This window comes from Panulirus ornatus, chromosome 19 (genome assembly GCF_036320965.1).
Source record: "Panulirus ornatus isolate Po-2019 chromosome 19, ASM3632096v1, whole genome shotgun sequence".
Classification (NCBI taxonomy): Eukaryota; Metazoa; Arthropoda; class Malacostraca; order Decapoda; family Palinuridae; genus Panulirus; species Panulirus ornatus.
The window spans coordinates 29,540,293-29,554,012 of record NC_092242.1 but is presented as its reverse complement, the minus strand read 5'-3'; positions in this window follow the sequence as shown (position 1 = coordinate 29,554,012).

Here is a 13,720-nt window from a genome sequence, read left to right as displayed (position 1 = left end):
CAGATCCATAAATGCTACATATAAATCCATTTGCTTTTCTAAGTATTTCTCACATACATTCTTCAAGGAAACACCTGATCCACACATCCTCTACCACTTCTGAAACCACACTGCTCATCCCCAATCTGATACTCTGTACATGCCTTCACCCTCTCAATCAATACCCTTCCCATATAATTTACCAGGAATACTCAACGAACTTATACCTCTGTAATTTGAGCATTCACCTTTGTCATCTTTGCCTTTGTACAATGGCACAATACAAACATTCAGCCAATCATCAGGCACCTCGCCATAAATCATACATACATTAAATAACCTTACCAACCAGTCAACAATACAGTCACCCCCTTTTTTAATAAATTCCACTGCAGTGTCATCCAAACCCGCTGCCTTGCCGGCTTTCATCTTCCGTAAAGCTTTTACTACCTCTTCTCTGTTTACCAAATCGTCCTCCCTAACCCTCTCACTTTGCACACCACCTCGACCAAATTATTCTATATCTGCCACTCTTATCATTAAACACATTCAACAAACCTTCAAAATACTCACTCCATCTCCTTCTCACATCACCACTACTTGTTATCACCTCCCCATTAGCGCCCTTCACTGAAGTTCCCATTTGTTCCCTTGTCTTACGCACTTTATTTACCTCCTTCCAAAACATCTTTTTATTCTCCCTAAAATTTAATGATACTCTCTCACCCCAACTCTCATTTGCCCTCTTTTTCACCTCTTGCACCTTTCTCTTGACTTCCTGCCTCTTTCTTTTATATGTCTCACAGTCATTTGCATTATTTCCCTGCAAAAATCGTCGAAATGCCTCTCTCTTCTCTTTCACTAATAATCTTACTTCTTCATCCCACCACTCACCACCCTTTCTAATCTGCCCACCTCCCACGCTTCTCATGCCACAAGCATCTTTGGCTCAAGCCATCACTGCTTCCCTAAATACATCCCATTCCTCCCCCACTCCCCTTACGTCCTTTGTTCTCACCTTTTTCCATTCTGTACTTAGTCTCTCCTGATACTTTCTCACGAAAGTCTTCTTCCCAAGCTCACTTACTGTCACCACTCTCTTCATCCCAACATTCTCTCTTCTTTTCTGAAAACCTCTACAAATCTTCACCTTCGCCTCCACAAGATAATGATCAGACATCCCTCCAGTCGCACCTCTCAGCACATTAACATCCAAAACCCTCTCTTTCGCGCGCCTGTCAATTAACACGTAATCTAATAATGCTCTTTGACCATCTCCCCTACTTACTTACGTATACTTATGTATATCTCTCTTTTTAAACCAGGTATTGTAATCACCAGTCCTTTTTCAGCACATAAATATACAAGCTCCTCACAATTTCCATTTACACCACTGAACACCCCAAATATACCAATTATTCCCTCAACTGCCACTTTACTCACCTTTGCATTCAAATCACCCATCACTATAACCCGGTCTCGTGTATCAAAACAACTACACACTCATTTAGCTGCTCCCAAAACACTTTCCTCTCATGATCTTTCTTCTCATACCCAGGTGCATGTGCACCAATAATCACCCATCTCTCTGCATCAACTTTCAGTTTTACCCATATCAATCTAGAGTTTACTTTCTTACACTCTATCACATACTCCCACCACTCCTGTTTCAGGAGTAGTGCTACTCCTTCCCTTGCTCTTGTCCTCTCACTAACCCCTGACTTTACTCCCAAGACGTTCCCAAACCACTCTTCCCCTTTACCCTTGAACTTCGTCTCACTCAGAGCCAAAACATCCAGGTTCCTTTCCTCAAACATACTACCTATCTCTCCTTTTTTCTCATCTTGGTTACATCCACACACATTTAGACACCCCAATCTGAGCCTTCGAGGAAGATGCGCACTCCCCGCGTGACTCCTTCTTTTGTTTCCTCTTTTAGAAAGTTAAGATACAAGGAGGGTAGGGTTTCTAGCCCCCCGCTCCCGTCCCCTTTAGTCGCCTTCTACGACACATGAGGAATGCGTGGGAAGTATTCTTTGTGCTCTATCCCCAGGGATAGGGGAGAATATATATATATATATATATATATATATATATATATATATATATATATATATATATATATATATATATATATATATATATATATGTATATTATGGTTGCGAGGCATGGGCTATGGATAGAGTTGTGCGCAGGAGGGTGGATGTGCTGGAAATGAGATGTTTGAGGACAATGTGTGGTGTGAGGTGGTTTGATCGAGTAAGTAATGTAAGGGTGAGAGAGATGTGTGGAAATTAAAAGAGCGTGGTTGAGAGAGCAGAAGAGGGTGTTTTGAAATGGTTTGGGCACATGGAGAGAATGAGTGAGGAAAGATTGACCAAGAGGATATATGTGTCGGAGGTGGAGCGAACGAGGAGAAGTGGGAGACCAAATTGGAGGTGGAAAGATGGAGTGAAAAAGATTTTGAGTGATCGGGGCCTGAACATGCAAGAGGGTGAAAGGCGGGCAAGGAATAAAGTGAATTGGATCGATGTGGTATACTGGGGTTGACGTACTGCCAGTGGATTGAATCAGGGCATGTGAAGCGTCTGGGGTAAACCATGGAAAGCTGTGTGGGGCCTGGATGTGGAAAGGGAGCTGTGGTTTCGGGCATTATTGCATGACAGCTAGAGACTGAGTGTGAACGAATGAGGCCTTTGTTGTCTTTTCCTAGCGCTACCCCGCACACATGAGGGGGGGGGGATGGTATTCCATGTGTGGCGAGGTGGCGATGGGAATGAATAAAGGCAGACAGTGTGAATTGTGTGCATGTGTATATATGTATGTGTCTGTGTGTGTATATATATGTGTACATTGAGATGTATAGGTATGTATATTTGCGTCTGTAGACGTGTGTGTATATACATGTGTATGGGGGTCGGTTGGGCCATTTCTTTCGTCTGTTTCCTTGCGCTACCTCGCAAACGCGGGAGACAGCGACAAAGCAAAATAAATAAAATAATATATATATATATATTATCCCTGGGGATAGGGAGAAAGAATACTTCCCACGTATTCCCTGCGTGTCGTAGAAGGAGACTAAAAGGGAAAGGAGCGGGGGGGGGCTGGGAATCCTCCCCTCTCATTTTTTTTCTTTTTTTCAATTTTCCAAAAGAAGGAACAGAGAAGTGGGCCAGGTGAGGATATTCCCTCTAAGGCCCAGTCCTCTCTTCTTAACGCTACCTTGCTAATGCGGGAAATGGTGAATAGTATGAAAAAAAAAATATATGCATATATATAGCAGACATGTACATATATACACATGTACATAATTCATATTGCCTGCTCTTATTCATTCCGTCGTCAACCCGCAACGCGTGAAATGACAATCTCTTCCCCCCCATGTGCGCGAGGATTGCGCTAGGAAAAGACAATAAAGGCCACGTCCGTTTACACTCTCTAGCTGTCATGTATAATGCACCGAAAGTACAGCTCCCTTTCCACATCCAGGCCCCACAAAACTTTCCATGGTTTACCACAGACGCTTCACATGCCCTGGTTTAATCCATTTACAGTACGTCGACCCCGGTATTCCACATCGTTCCAAACCACTCTATTCCTTGCACGCCTTTCACCCTCATCCATGTTTAGGCTCCGATCACTCAAAATCTTTTTCACTTCATCTTTCCACCTCCAATTAGGTCTCCCACTTCTCCTCGTTCCCTCCACCTCTGACACATATATCCTCTTTTTCAATCTTTCCTCACTCATTCTCTCCATGTGACCAAACCATTTCAAAACACCCTCTTCTGCTCTCTCAACCACATTCTTTTTACCACCACACATCTCTGTTACCCTTTCATGACTTACTCGATCAAACCACCTCACACCACATATTGTCCTCAAACATCTCATTTCCAGCCCATCCACCCTCCTCCGCACAACTCTATCTAGAGCCCACGTCTTGCAACCATATATCACTGTTGGAACCATTATTCCTTCAAATATACCCATTTTTGCTTTCCAAGATAACGTTCTCGCTTTCCACACATTCTTCAACCCTTTCATGACCTTTGCCCCCTCCCCCACCCTATGACTGACTTCCGCTTCCATGGCTCCATACGCTGCTAAATCCACTCCCAGATATCTAAAGCACTTCACAGCCTCCAGTTTTTTCAATTCAAACTTACCTCCTAATTGACTTGTCTCTCAACCCTACTGAACCTAATAACCTTGTTCTTATTCATATTTGCTCTCAGCTTTCTTCTTTCATACACTTTACCAAACTGAGTCATCAACTTCTGCCGTTTCTCACCCGTATCAGCCACCAGCGCTGTATCATCAGCGAACAACAACTGACTCACTTACCAAGCTCTCTCATCCACAACAGACTGCATACTTGCCCCTCTCTCCAAAACTCTTGCATTCACCTCCCTAACAACCCCATCCGTAAACAAATTAAACAACTATGGAGACATTACGCACCACTGCTGGAAACCGACATTCAGTGCAAACTAATCACTCCTCGCTTCCTATTCGTACACATTACTTACATCCTTGGTAAAAAACTTTTCACTGCTTCTAGCAATTTATCTACCACACTATATACTCTTAATACTTTCCATAAAGCATTTCTATCCACCCTATCACATGCCTTCTCCAGATCCATAAATGTTACATACAAATCCATATGTTTTTATAAGTATTTCTTACATACATTCTTCAAAGTAAACACCTGATCCACACATCCTCTACCACTTCTGAAACCACACCGCTCCTCCCCTCTGATGCTCTGTACACGCCTTTACCCTCTCAATCAATACCCTCGCATATAATTTCAAGGAATAATCAACAAACCTATGCCTTTCTAATTTGTACAATGGCAATATGCATGCATTCCACCAATCTTCAGGTACTTCACCATGGTCCATACATACATTGTATATCCTTACCAACCAATCAGCAACACAGTCACCCTTTTTTTTTCAAAAATTCCATTGCAACACAATTCAGACCCGCCGCTTTCCGGCTTTCATCTTTCGTAAATCTTTCAGTACCTCTACTCTGTTCACCAAACCATTCTCCATGACTATGTCATTTCGCACACCACCCCGATCAAAACACCCTATATCTGCCACTTTATCATCAAGCATATTCGACAAACCGTCAAAATATTCATTCCATCTCCTTCTCACTTCATCAATACTTGTTATTACCTCCCCATTTACCCCCTTTACCGACGTTCCCATTTCTTCTCTTATCATACGCAATTTATTTACCTCCTTCCAAAAGTCTTTTTTTTTTCTTCCAAAGATTTGATAATGCTTTCTCACCCCAACTCTCATTTACCATCTTTTTTAACTATTTTACCGTTTTCATAACCTCCTGCCGCTTTCTTTCATACATCTCCCAGTCATTTGCTCTACTTTACTGCAAAAATCGTCCAAACACCCCTCCTTTTCTCTTTTACTAACAATCTTACTTCATCCCACCATTCACTACCCTTTCTAATCTGCCCACCTCCCACCTCTTTCATGCCACATGCATCTTTTGCGTAAGCCATTACTACTTCACCTAAATACATCCCATTCCTCCCCCACTCCCCTTATGTCATTTGCTCTCACCTTTTGCCATTCTGCACTCAATCTCTCCTGGTACTTGCTTACACAAGCCGCCTTTCCAGGCTAGTAATGTGGCAATTGAGGGTATAATTGGTGTACATTGGGTTTTCAGTGCTGTAAATGGAAATGGTGAAAAGCTTGTGGATTTTTGTGCTGAAAAAGGATTGATGATAGGGAATACTTGGTTCAAAAAGAGTGATATAAATACGTATACGTATGTGAGTAGGAGAGATGGCCAGAGGGCGATATTGATATCGATAGGCGCGCGAAAGAGAGACTTTTGGATGTTAATGTGCTGAGAGGGACAACTGGAGTGATGTCTGATCACTATCTTGTGGAGGCAAAGGTAAAGATTTGTAGAGGTTTACAGAAAAGAAGAGAGAATGCTGGGGAGAAGAGATTGGTGAGAGCAAGTGACCTTATATATACATACATACGTATATATATATATATATATATATATATATATATATATATATATATATATATATATATATATATATATATATATATATATATATTATCCTTGGGGTAAGGGGAGAAAGAATACTTCCCACGTATTCCCTGCGTGTCGTAGAAGGCGACTAAAAGGGGAGGGAGCGGGTGGCTGGAAATCCTCCCCTCTCTTTTTTTTTCCAAAAGAAGGAACAGAGAAGGGGGCCAGGTTAGGATGTTCCCTCAAAGGCCCAGTCCTCTGTTCTTAACGCTACCTCGCTAACGCGGGAAATGGCGAATAGTTTGAAAAAAAAAAAAAAATATATATATATATATATATATATATATATATATATATATATATATATATATATATATATATATATATATATATATATATATTGCTTTGTCGCTGTCTCCCGCGTTAGCGAGGTAGCGCAAGGAAACAGACGAAAGAATGGCCCAACCCACCCACATACACATGTATATACATACACGTCCACACACGCATATATACATACCTATACATCTCAACGTATACATATATATACACACACAGACATATACATATATACACATGTACATGATTCATACTGTCTGCCTTTATTCATTCCCATCGCCACCCCGCCACACATGAAATACAACCCCCTCCCAACGCATGTGCGTGAGGTAGCGTTGGAAAAGACAACAAAGGCCACATTCGTTCACACTCAGTCTCTAGCTGTCATGTATAATGCACTAAAAACCACAGCTCCCTTTTCACATCCAGGCCCCACAGAACTTTCCATGGTTTACCCCAGACGCTTCACACGCCCTGGTTCAATCCATTGACAGCACATCGACCCCGGTATACCACATCGTTCCAATTCACTCTATTCCTTGCACGCCTTTCACCCTCCTGCATGTCCAGGCCCCGATCACTCAAAATCTTTTTCAATCCATCTTTCCACCTCCAATTTGGTCTCCCACTTCTCCTCCTTCCCTCCACCTATGACACATAAATCCTCTTGATCAATCTTTCCTCACTCATTCTCTCCATGTGACCAAAGCATTTCAAAATACCCTCTTCTGCTCTCTCAACCGCACTCTTTTTATTACCACTCATCTCTCTTACCCTATTATTACTTACTCGATCAAACCACCTCACACCACATATTGTCCTCAAACATCTCATTTCCAGCACAACCACCCTCTTCCGCACAACTCTATCTCTAGCCCACGCCTCGCAACCATATAACATTGTTGGAACCACTATTCCTTCAAACATACCCATATATATATATATATATATATATATATATATATATATATATATATATATATATATATATATATATATATATATATATCCTTGCGATAGGAGTGGAAGAATACTTCCCACGCAATCCACGCGTGTCGTAGAAGGCAACTAAAGGGGACGGGATCGTCGGGCTAAAATCTCTCCTCACCTTGTATATAAACTTTCTAAAAGGGGAAACAGAAGTGGGAGTCACGTGGGGAGTGCTCATCCTCCTCGAAGGCTCAGACTGGGGTGTCTAAATGTGTGTGGATGTAACCAAGATGAGAAAAAGGAGAGATAGGTAGTATGTTTGAGGAAAGGAACCTGGATGTTTTGGCTCTGAGTGAAATGAAGGTCAAGGGTAAAGGGGAAGAGTGGTTTGAGAATGTCTTGGGAGTAAAGTCAGGGGTTAGTGAGAGGACATGAGCGAAGGAAGGAGCAGCATTACTCCTGAACCTGGAGTGGTGGGAGTATGTGATAGAGTGTAAGAAAGTAAACTCTAGATTGATATGGGTAAAACTGAAAGTTGATGGAGAGAGGTGGGTGATTGATTATTGGTGCCCATGCACCTGGTCACGAGAAGAAAGATCGTGAGAGTTAAATGTTTTGTGAGCAGCTGAGTGTGTGTGTTAGCAGCTTTGATGCACGAGACCGGGTTATAGTGATGGGTGATTTAAATGGAAAGGTGAGTAATGTGGCAGTTGAGGGTATCATTGGTGCACATAGGGTGTTCAATGCTGTAAATGGAAATAGTGAAGAGCTTGTAGGTTTGTGTGCAAAGAAAGGACTGGTGATTGCGAATACCTCGTTTAAAGGGAGAGATATACATAAGTATACGTATGTAAGTAGGAGATATGGCTAGAGAGCGTTATTGGATTACGTGTTAATTGATAGGCGCACGAAAGAGAGATTTTTGGATGTTAATGTGCTGAGAGGTACAACTAGAGGTATGTCCCACCATTATCTTGTGGAGGCGAAGGTGAAGATTTGTAGAGGTTTTCAGAAAAGAAGAGCGAATGTTAGAGTGAAGAGATTGCTGAGAGTAGGTGAGCTTGGAAAGGAGACTTGTGTGAGGAAGTACCAGGAGAGATTGAGTGCAGAATGGAAAAAGGTGAGAGGAAATGACGTAAGGGGAGTAGGAGAGGAATGGAATGTATTTAGGGAAGCAATGATGGCTTGTGCAAAGATGGCTGTGGCATGAGAAAGATGGGAGGTTTTCAGATTACAAAGGGTAGTGAGGACAATATGTGTGAGAGGTGATTTGATCGAGTAAGTAATAAAAGGGTTAGAGAGATGTGTGGTAATAGAGTGTGGTTGAGAGAGCAGAAGAGGCTGTATTGAAATGGTTTAGGTACATGGAGAGAATGAGTGATAAGGATTGAGAAAGAGGATATATGTGTCAGAGGTGGAGGGAACGAAAAGTGAGAGACCAAATTGGAAGTGGATATGTGGAGTGAAAAAGATTTTAAGTGATCGGGGCCTGAACATACAGGAGGATTAAAGGCCTGCAAGGAATAAAGTGAATTGCAACGACGTGGGATACCGGAGTGGACTGGCTGTCAATGGATTGAACCAGGGCATGTGAAGCGTCTGGGGTAAACCATGGAAAGTTTTGTGAGGCCTGGATGTGGAAAGGGAGCTGTGGTTTCGGTGTTTTACACATGACAGCTAGAGACTAAGTGTGAACGACTGTGGCCTTTTTTGTGTTTTCCTAGGGTTACCTCGCGTACGCGCGCAGGGGAGGGGGGTTCCATTTCATGTGAGACGGGTTGGTGACGGAGTTGGATGAAGGCAGCAAGTATAAATATGTACATTTGTATAGTTGTAAATGTCTGTGTATGTATATATATGTATACGTTGAAATGTATAGGTATGTATATGTGCGTCTGTGGACGTTTATGTATATACATGTGTTTGTTGGTGGATTGGGCCATTCTTTCGTCTGTGTAATGCACCGAAACCATAGCTTCCTTTCTACATCCAGGCCCCACAAAACTGTCCATGGTTTACCCCAGACGCTTCACATACCCTGGTTCAATCCATTGACAGCACGTCGACCCCTACCACATCGTTCTAATTCACTCTATTCCTTGCACGCCTTTCACCCAACTGTATGTTCAAGCCCCGATCACTTAAAATCTTTTTCACTCCATTCTTCCACCTCCAATTTGATCTTCCACTTCTCGTTCCCTCCACCTTTTGACATATATATCCTCTTTGTCTATCTTTCCTCACTCATTCTCTCCATATGACCAAACCATTTCAATACACCCTCTCCTGCATTCTCAACCATACTCTTCTTATTACCACATATCTGTCTTACCCTTTCATTACTTTCTCGATCAAACCACCTCACATCACATATTTTCGTCAAACATTTCATTTCCAACACATCCACCCTCCTCCGCACAACCCTATTTATAGCCCACGCCTTGCAACCATATAACAATTGTTGGAACCACTATTTCTTCAAACATACCCTATATCTGCCACTCTATCATCAAACATTCAACAAACCTTCAAAATACTCGCTCAATCTCCTCATTTCACCACTTATTGTTATTACCTTCCCATTAGCACCCTTCACCGATGTTCCCATTTGTTCTCTTGTCTTACGCACTTTACCTCCTTCCAATTTATTTACCTCCCTAAAATTTGATGATACTCTCTCACCTCAACTCTCCGTTTGCCCTCTTTTTCACCTCCTGCACCTTTCTCTTGACCTCCTGTCTCTTTCTTTTATACATCTAGTCATTCGCACTACTTCTCTGCAAAAGTCGTCCAAACGCCTCTCTCTTCTCTTTCCCTAACAATCTTACTTCCTTATCCCACCACTCACTACCCTTTCTAATCTGCCCACCTCCCACCTTTCTAATGCCACAAGCATCATTTGCGCAAGGCATCACTGCTTGCCTAAAAACATCCCATTCCTTCCCTACTACCCTTACGTCATTTGCTCTCACCTTTTTCCATTCTGCACTCAGTCTCTCCTGGTCTTCCTCACACAGGTATCCTTTTCAAGCTCACTTACTCTCACCACTCTTTTCATCCCAGCATTCTCTCCTCTTTTCTGAAAACCTCTACAAATCTTTACCTTCGCCTCCCCAAGATAATGATGGGACATCCCTCCAGTTGCCCCTCTTAGCTCATTAGCATCCAAACGTCTCTCTTTCATGCGCCTATCAATTAACACGTAATCAAATAACGCTCTCTGGCCATCTCTCCTACTTTCATACGTGTACTTATGTATGTATCTCTTTTTAAACGAGGTATTCCCAATCACCAGTCCTTTTTCTGCACATAAATCTACAAGGTCTTCACCATTTCCATTTACAACACTGAACACCTCATGTACACCAATTATACCCTGGACTGCCACATTGCTCACCTTTGCATTCAAATCACCCAACACGATAACCCGGTCTCGTGCATCAAAGCTGTTAGCACACTCTTTCAGCTGCTCCCAAAACACCTGCCTCTCTTGATCTTTCTTCTTATGACCAGGTGCATAGGCACAAGTAATCACCCATCTCTCTTCATCCACTTTCGGTTTTACCCATATCAATCCAGTTTACTTTCTTACACTCTAACACATACTCCCACAACTCCTGCCTCAGGATTGGTGGTACTCCTTCCTTTGCTCTTGTCCCCTTACCAACCTCTGACTTTACTCCCAAGAAATTCCCAAACCACTCTTCCCTTTTATCCTTGAGCTTTTTTCACTTAGCGCCAAAACATCCAGGTTCCTTTCCTCAAATATGATACCTCTCTCTCTTTTTTTCTCATCTTGGTTACATCCACACACGTTTAGACATCGCAATCTGAGCCTTCGAGGAGGATGAACACTCTCCGCATGACTCCTTCTGTTTCCTCTTTTAGAAAGTTAAATGCAAGGAGGGGAGAGTTTCTAACCCCCTCGCTCCCGTCCCCTTTAGTCGCCATCTACGAAACCCTAGGAATGCGTGGGAAATATTTCTTTTCCCCTATCCGCCTATACACGCATGTATACATACATATACACATATACATACTTATACATAAACATACACAAATATATGCATGTATACACTTGTACATATTCCTACTTGCTTGCCGTCATTCATTTCTGGCGCTACCCGCCCCTCAGAACAGTTTCTCTTCCCACCGCTTCTGGGAAGTAGCGCCAGGAAGACAGACAAAAAGGCCACATTCATTCACACTTAGTCTCTAGCTGTGATGTCTAATGCACCAAAACCGCTCCTGTCCACATCCAGGCTCCACAGACCTTTACATGATTAACCCCAGACGCTTCACATGACCTGGTTCAGTCCATTCATACCACTTCGGCCCCGGTATACCACATCGTTCCAATTCACTCTATTCCTTGCACGACACTCACCCTCCTGTATATTCAGGCTCCGATCTCTCAATTTTTTTTTTCACTCCACCCTTCCACCTCCAATTTTCTCCCGCTTCTCCTTGTTCCCTCCAACTCTTACACATATATCGTCTTGGTCAATCTTTCCTCACTCATTCTCTATGTTCGAACCATTTCAACACGCCCTCTTCTGCTCTCTCAACCACACTCTTTTTATTACCACACATCTCTCTTTCCCTTTCATTACTTACTCGATGAAACCACCTCACACCACATATTTTTCCTCAAAGATTTCATTTCCAACACATCCACCCTTCTCCCTACAAGCCTATCTATAGTCCATGCCTCGCAACCACTTAACATTGTTGGAGCTGCTATTCCTTCAGATATGCCCATTTTTGCTCTCCGAGATAACGTTCTCTCCTTACACACATTCATCGACGCTCCCAGAACCTTCGTTCCCTCCTCCACCCTGTGACTCACTTCTGCATCCATGGTTCCATCCGCTGCTAAATGCACTCCCAGATATCTAAAACACTTCACATTAACTGTCAATATTCTCCTTCCTATGTTGCTTAAATCCTTTAATTTAAATGTTGCCTTCAGCAGCAATAATACAATAAAGAATATCTTAATCAGGAACTCACCAGAAAATTCTCCTGGATGCATCTATAATGTGCCATGTAGAAATTGTGATAAGTTTTATGTTGGGCAGACTGGTAAGGATTTTTATGTTTGACTTAAGCAACATAGACATAGTATAAGAACAGGACAAGAATCAAATGCCTCGTTTAATCACGTTTAAAACTATGATCATTGTATTGACTGGAGTAATGCCATCTCAGGTATTAACTCTAACTCCAGTACCACGAGAAATATCATTGAATCTTCTCTTATTTGATACACAAACAATTATAACCTTGATATTAGTGAAGGTCTATACAAATTGGATAATTTTATTGTTGATCAAATTTGTAAACAATTTCCCTTCTTGTCCATATAATAAGTATTTGATACGCTCGTTGTCTGTCTTGGACAATTACATGTTTACCAAATGGCGTCCTAGCTACGTCTCTTCGTTGTGTATCAACTGACTGTTATATTTTTCTCTTGTGTCTCCCGTGATGATGTGATTATTCCACGAAAGTGCACTTCTAAACTTATCGTGTTTCATTTTTCCCGCTTTTTCTCTTGTGTCTCCCCTAATGATATAATTATTACACGAAAGTACACTTCGGAACTTATCGTGTTTCATTTTCCCCATGGACTCATAGGAATATATATATATATATATTTTTTCTTTCATACTATTCGCCATTTTCCCGCGATAGCGAGGTAGCGATAAGAAGAGAGGACTGGGACTTTTTTGGAATATCCTCACCTGGCCCCCTCTGTTCCTTCTTTTGGAAAATTAAAAAAAAAAAAAATATATATATATATATATATATATATATGAGTCAGTTGTTGTTCGCTGATGATACAGCGCTGGTGACTGATTCATGTGAGAAACTGCAGAAGCTGGTGACTGAGTTTAGTAAAGTGTGTGAAAGAAGAAAGTTAAGAGTAAATGTGAATAAGAGTAAGGTTATTAGGTACAGCAGGGTTGAGGGTCAAGTCAATTGGGAGGTAAGTTTGAATGGAGAAAAACTGGAGGAAGTAAAGTGTTTTAGATATCTGGGAGTGGATCTGGCAGCGGATGGAACCATGGAAGCGGAAGTGGATCATAGGGTGGGGGAGGGGGCGAAAATTCTGGGAGCCTTGAAGAATGTGTGGAAGTCGAGAACATTATCTCGGAAAGCAAAAATGGATATGTTTGAAGGAATAGTGGTTCCAACAATGTTGTATGGTTGCGAGGCGTGGGCTATGGATAGAGTTGTGCGCAGAAGGATGGATGTGCTAGAAATGAGATGTTTGAGGACAATGTGTGGTGTGAGGTGGTTTGATCGAGTTAGTAACGTAAGGGTAAGAGAGATGTGTGGAAATAAAAAGAGCGTGGTTGAGAGAGCAGAGGAGGGTGTTTTGAAATGGTTTGGGCACATGGAGAGAATGAGTGAGGAAAGATTGACCAA